Below are 6,000 nucleotides of genomic sequence, written 5' to 3'. Positions count from 1 at the left end.
GAGGCAGCGATATCTGCTACTCAGCTTCCCGGGTCTCTTGGACTCCCCAGGGAGATTACTGATGAACCCAGGAAGCTGAGCTGCAGACACCACCTCCTCAGCTGCCTGGGAACCTGCATGGCACATAATAAACAAGCTTGGCTTGGAGGTGCAAGTAGCAGGGGCCTTGGAGGAAGCAGGGTGTGGAGGAGGGGGGGCTAAGCAGGGAGCTCATTCACAGGGAAGTTAAGAGCCAGATTCTGATTTCAATTGCAGCAGTGGAAATGTGGAGTAACTGCCTTTACTTTAATTAAAATAGTCTAGTTTCTCATCAGAGTAACTGACAGTAGCATCTCGCTCCAAGAGGTCTACCCAAGATTTACTATATTGTAAATCAGTCTCAAGGCCAAAATTAGAAAGCAGGAAGGTTTGGTTCCTAGTCTCGTGCTCAAAAGATCAGCCCACAGACCTCACTCTGGGCCACAGATAGGATTTACATGGCTGGGGAATCAGCATCAGAGAGAGGAGGGAAATGAGGGGGTGAGGAGCACCTGGGGGTGAGGCAGAGCTCTCATTGGTCTGACCTCACTGCAGTTCTGTTTGTTTTTCCACTACAGCAGGATAGCTCAGAAGCAGGGCTTGGTGAATCTCAGATTTTTCAAAGTCCGGGTTCAGATCACGCACGTCTCTAAAACTTAGATGCTTATTGAGAGCACATATAAACTCATCAGTCAAAAGAAGAGGACTGGAAATCTCTGTGGAATAGGCTCCCTCAAACTTTCCAGCTCTTCCACTTCTGGTCCTGACCAGAAATACTGCAAAATCAGCCTGTCTTGTGATACTTCAGCTCTTCTACTTCAGCTTCCAGCTGGAAATATAACACAAAACAGAACACTACTTATGAGAACTTTTCAAGTAATGATGTGCTGCCAAAATTTTAACCAGGTGCTTCCTCAAAAATTCTTCCTCAGTTGGCGATACATGCAAAATTCTCTGCTGAAATACCTCCTCTGCCTCCAACAACCAAACAGTTGTCTGAGTTACTTACCCCTGGTACCAGAATCCAGTGGTTGACTCGGGTTTCCCCCATGATGGGTCTTCTACCGTTGATAGTGAAATCTTGGATAAAGAAAAACCGTCAGCTGAAAAGTCAGGCTGGATTTGGTTTTAAAGGTTCTTTTTTTATCCAAACAATTTTATTTGTTCAGCCATAGTTACAATCTACAAATCAACATTAGTCATGTGTGTTTTCTCTTCTTACTTAATTCTTTCAGTGAATATTTTACTGAAGAAAATGGAAAGAAAATCATGGCCTATTTTCATGTCTCAGTTCCTCTATGTCCTTCCTATAGTATCCCAGGACTCTAACGGCACTATGTGACCTTTCCATACTACTGTCATTTTTGGATGATAGTCTTTCAAGACTCTATGAACATAGAATGCATTTACTGCTGTTTTATAACAGTAGTTCAGTTTACAGACAGGGATTGATATGGATTATCCTTGTTAATGAATCTCACTGTACAGATTCTGCTTTTGCCTTAAGAACATAGGTTGTATGGACAGAGTGTGGGTTTACTGTGTTAGGGCCATATTGTTAACTATTTCCCATAAATCCAGGTATTTCCTGGGTGGTGTTTAGGAAGGGAGCTTACAGCAGGGACTGTGTGTAGGGTTTTGTCCTCTCTTTTTATCTGACTTAAAGAGCAACCCCACCAAGATATCCATACTGAAATGTGCTTTCAAAGACACATTTGGCTAACATCTTTTCCTCCATGAGCTAGTGCAGAGCCACACACAGCCCGGCTGGGCCGAGTACACACTCAGCACAGCTGAAGGCAAGAGGCTCTCAGTTGCCTGTTTGTCTCCTTTGATTCTGGGCACTAAACCAACCCCAGCTTAAGTTAGAACAACACTGTAATATTATGCCCACTAGGAACCATTCTGCTGGCCCAGGATCTCTGGCATGCTCCCTCTTGATCCTGCTTCCTCCCCCATCCCCACCTGCCTCCTGTGTAGAAAGTAGGGGAGTGCTAGGAGAATCCTCAGCTCCCTGTGTGGCTTTCAGAAGGACCACGGAGTTACAGAAGTTAGCAGGTCTGCTGCACTAATTTTTAACGTTTTATACAAAGGATCTATCCATTCATTTTTCTTACTCAGTATTTACATTTTTTCAGCTGCCTAGGAGCCCTTTGCTAGGGGATGGAAAGATTTCCAGATTCACTGTAGCTTCAACAAGTATCTTTTATAGAAATGTTGGTTCATAATGTGTAGTACTGGATTGCTCAGTGAACCCTAACCAATCTCACAGACTTGCTTCACCCAGAATACACTAATGTAAGGCTACTTGTCCTTTTACTCCTGCTGTGGAAGTATCCCGCTATGAAAAAAGGTAGAACTTAAATGAGGACATCTCTATACTGAGGACAAGTAGTTCTTGCACTTAAAAAGCCACACAAAATGTTAAATATATGTGCTTAAAGTTAGGCACCTTAAATCCATGTTAGGCACCAAAATAAGTGGCTTGTTTTTTTAGCAGCACTGAGCATGGAGTTCTACAAGAAACCCTCCTATGGGGAAATGGCAGTACTCAGCACTTCTGAAGAATCAAGACATTTATTTAAGCCCCTAAATGGGGATTTAATAGCCAGCTATCTTTAGGCACTGATCATTGCAAATTTGGCCTGAAGGGAGACATTAAGAAAGACAAAGCCAGCCCAGCAGGTGCGTAGCCAGAAGTGATTTGCTGGCAGGGCTTGTGATTGGCTCTGGTGGGCCTGGGCCACTTCCTGCTTCCAGTCACATGACTGGAAGTAGGTGGTTCAGGAAGCAACCGGGCTGAGCAGTTTAGTGATTCTCCACCAGTCGCTTCCCAAACTTCCTGCTTCTGGCCATGTGACCAATTTCTGTTGGTGAGAGGGACACATTTTCAAGCCCCACAGAGGTCGTCTTTAGGTCTGTGGAGCTTGAAAGCGTGTCCATCTCACCAACAGCAGTTGGTCCAATAAATGCTGTTACTTCACCCACCTTGTCCGTCTTAGTTTCCCTTGTTATTGAGCTTTGTTCATTTCCCCCCTTCCTGCCCTCCCCCCCCAATACAATCTATGTAACTAAAAAAGGAGTACCAATTCTGCACCAGGTTTGGTTGCTTGTACATTGTATCCTCATCCTCAACCCTTCATCTGTTTATCTTTAGAAGCTCTTCAGTGCAGGGATTGCCTCTTTTATGTTTGTACAACTTTCAGCATAATCCTGATACAGCCTGCAGGTGCTACCATAATACATATTCAATAAAAATAATAACTGTTCTCTGCTTTGTTGCATTAATATGGGAACAGGTATGTATTCCCTGACATCTGAAGCAGAATGTCCAAAATCAAAAAAGGTTTAGATTGGTGGAAAGTCAGTATTTCTTTATATAAGGGCATAATTCCACTTCAGTCAGCTGGAGCTATACCACCAGTTTTGATGGGAACAAGAACAGGCCCAGACTGTACATTGTTGTACATTTCTCAAAGTCTTTTGTTGCTGTTATTTTTGCCTTAGAAAATGTGTCACTCACCAATGTCATATTGCATTGGAGGAGGCTAATTACTAGTCCTCTATTTCTTTCACAAAGTGTTTTATTTTTTTAAACGGTCTTTTTTTTTTTTTGGACAAACATCCCTCAACTTCAGCTAAATCATAAATAGGCACAAGGCAATACACTTTCCTAATAAGGCTGTCCACACAGGCTGAAGCTGCATAATGAAATTCATGTCCCTGGCATAGGGAATGCAATGCTATCAGACAGACATCTATTTATAAGTTCAGCGATAAGTGTGTTTGGTTTTTTTTTTAATCATTTGTTTTACAAATAAGCCTCTTGGATATTGTCATAGTATGAAGAATTTCTATCTAAAAATACAAAGCAATAAGTAGGGATAAAACTTTATCATGGAGGTCACGATTCCGTGAGTTCCACAGACCTCTGTGAAATTAGCCTTTTCAGCTTGCACCCCATGACCTGTCAGCTTCTGGGGGTTGCGGAGTTTTCAGGGGCAGCAGCTTTCCATTGCTCCAAGCCACTGCTGCTGGTGGGCTCTGAGCCAAGGTGGCATCGGCAGCAGGGACCCCGCAGCTCAGAATCAGGGTGGGCAGTGGGGGGACCCTGCTGCCTCGAGCCACCACAGGGGAACCCCGGAGCCCCAAGCCCCAAGACGGTGTAGGAAGGGGCCCTGCAGCTCTAAGCTGTGGGCAGCAGTGGGATCTTGGAGCTCTGCGGTCCTTCTGCTGCCCATGGCAGCTCTGAGCTATGGGGTTCCCACTACCCGCAGCAACTGATGGCTAGTCCTTGGAGATCTCAGCCATCCCAGGGGACCCTGTAGCTCCCACATCACTGCAGGTGATGGGGAACTCTGCTGCCCCAGGCGTAAGGGGACTCCCCTCCCCCCCCCAGCTGCTGCAGGTGAACCCTGGAGCTCCAGGGCCCCACAGCTCCAAGCCACAGGCAGCGGGGGACGTCAGAGCACTGGGGTTCCTCTACTGCCCATGGCAGCTCTGAGCTCCGGGGTTCCAAACACCCATGGCAGCTGACGGCAGGGATCCCTGGAGCTCCCTGTCATTGTGGGGGTATCCTGCAACCCCAAGCCACAGTGCAGAACCCCAGCCTGGACTCCCCAGCTCCCACCGACTGCGACCCCTCCTCCAGCTCCCACCTGCACCACCTCCTTCCCCCCGGGCAGCTCCCAGCTGCCTCCTTGTTATTTTTAGTAAAAGTCAGGGACAGGTCATGGCTTCCGTCAATTTTTTGTGATATGCCCATGATCTGTCCCTGACTTCTACTAAAAATAAGTGACAAAATCTTAACCTTAGCAATAAGTTACAGGCAGTGTAAATTGCTATAAATATAGAGTATTTGGATGTTACATATTTTGTGTTCTTTTGGGGACTAAAAACAAAGGACTGGTTTGTGGTGTTACTATAAGCCTGGTATGAAGGTTGGCCACTCCAGGAGCTATGCAAGGGAGGAATCATGTCTCACTGCTTCTCCTTGTTCCATGGGGATAGTAATTTGCTATCGACTAGCACAATACAGAGCAGGTAATAGAGCCACCGCTCTGTACTACCAAGCCCTACTTCCAGAGCAAGGATGGATGGGCTTCTTTCTCCCCCGCGCAGATCAGGCTGCAGGCTGGCTTGAGATGTTTTAGCAACAATAATTAATGAACAAGCCACTATCTTGAAATAGCTTCAGGATGAGTTTAATTGGCTGTGGGCCAAAAAGAGCTTTCCTCCTTTCTTTGCAACGTGGCATTTTGTTATTTGACAGTATTAATTATTTAGGGTTTCTTTTGTTTACATACACTGCACCAATTTTCTTCATGTTTCTGTCTGAATTAAAGAATGCAGTTCACAGTCCTGATTTGAACATGAGCACCTAAAACTGCATCTAAAACTTAGTATTTCAATACCTCCCATACTTTGCCTAGTTATGTGTCCAGAGACAGTTTCAGACACTTAGTTTCAGGTATTCACATTTGAAAATTGAGCCCCGGCCGAACTTTTATAGGAAAAATCAGGCATGTAACAAAGAAAACAGCGTATTGTCATTTTCTGCATTACCATGTGTCATGTTGCACAATTCATCATCACAAGCTAATGCTCAATGCAGCTTTGTGGTGCAATCAAAGTTATTCTCAGAATTACATCTTCTTTTTCCTTTTTCGCCACTCTCTCTACAATATAGCAGTCTCTGAAAGTCCCCATCATGACCAGAAGAAAACAGAAAGGATTCATAAGGAAAATATAATGCTTTCTTTTCTAAGGAAACAGAACTTTTGTGCAGCACCAGATCCTATAGACAATGGTTACAATTTCAGTGCAATAATTACAAGTCTCTTGGTATCAACTACGTAAAATAAATAGATTGCATTTGTCTTCACAGTATCCATTGTAGGTGGCGTGTGTCTGCTCAGATTGCTGGTAATAGTACTCAGTGTAAGTAAAGTTGAAGGAAACTGGCCCTGAAAGTACCTTATT

The 6,000-nt window shown here is 44.6% G+C and overlaps 1 long non-coding RNA gene across 1 annotated transcript in view; it reads right to left on the bottom strand.

The window, feature by feature from the left end:
- Nucleotides 1-314: 314 nt before the first annotated feature.
- The window catches only part of LOC137149206 (uncharacterized), a 43,106-nt gene continuing 37,420 nt past the window's right edge, over nt 315-6,000 (bottom strand). The window contains exon 2 of the long non-coding RNA XR_010918699.1: nt 315-847. This is a non-coding gene — a long non-coding RNA (uncharacterized lncRNA). The remainder of the gene's footprint in view (nt 848-6,000) is intronic.

This window comes from Emydura macquarii, unplaced genomic scaffold (genome assembly GCF_026122565.2).
Source record: "Emydura macquarii macquarii isolate MOO-44397 ecotype Brisbane River unplaced genomic scaffold, CSIRO-AGI_Emac_v2 contig_719, whole genome shotgun sequence".
NCBI lineage: Eukaryota > Metazoa > Chordata > Testudines > Chelidae > Emydura > Emydura macquarii.
This window is presented reverse-complemented; position numbering and strand designations above follow the sequence as displayed.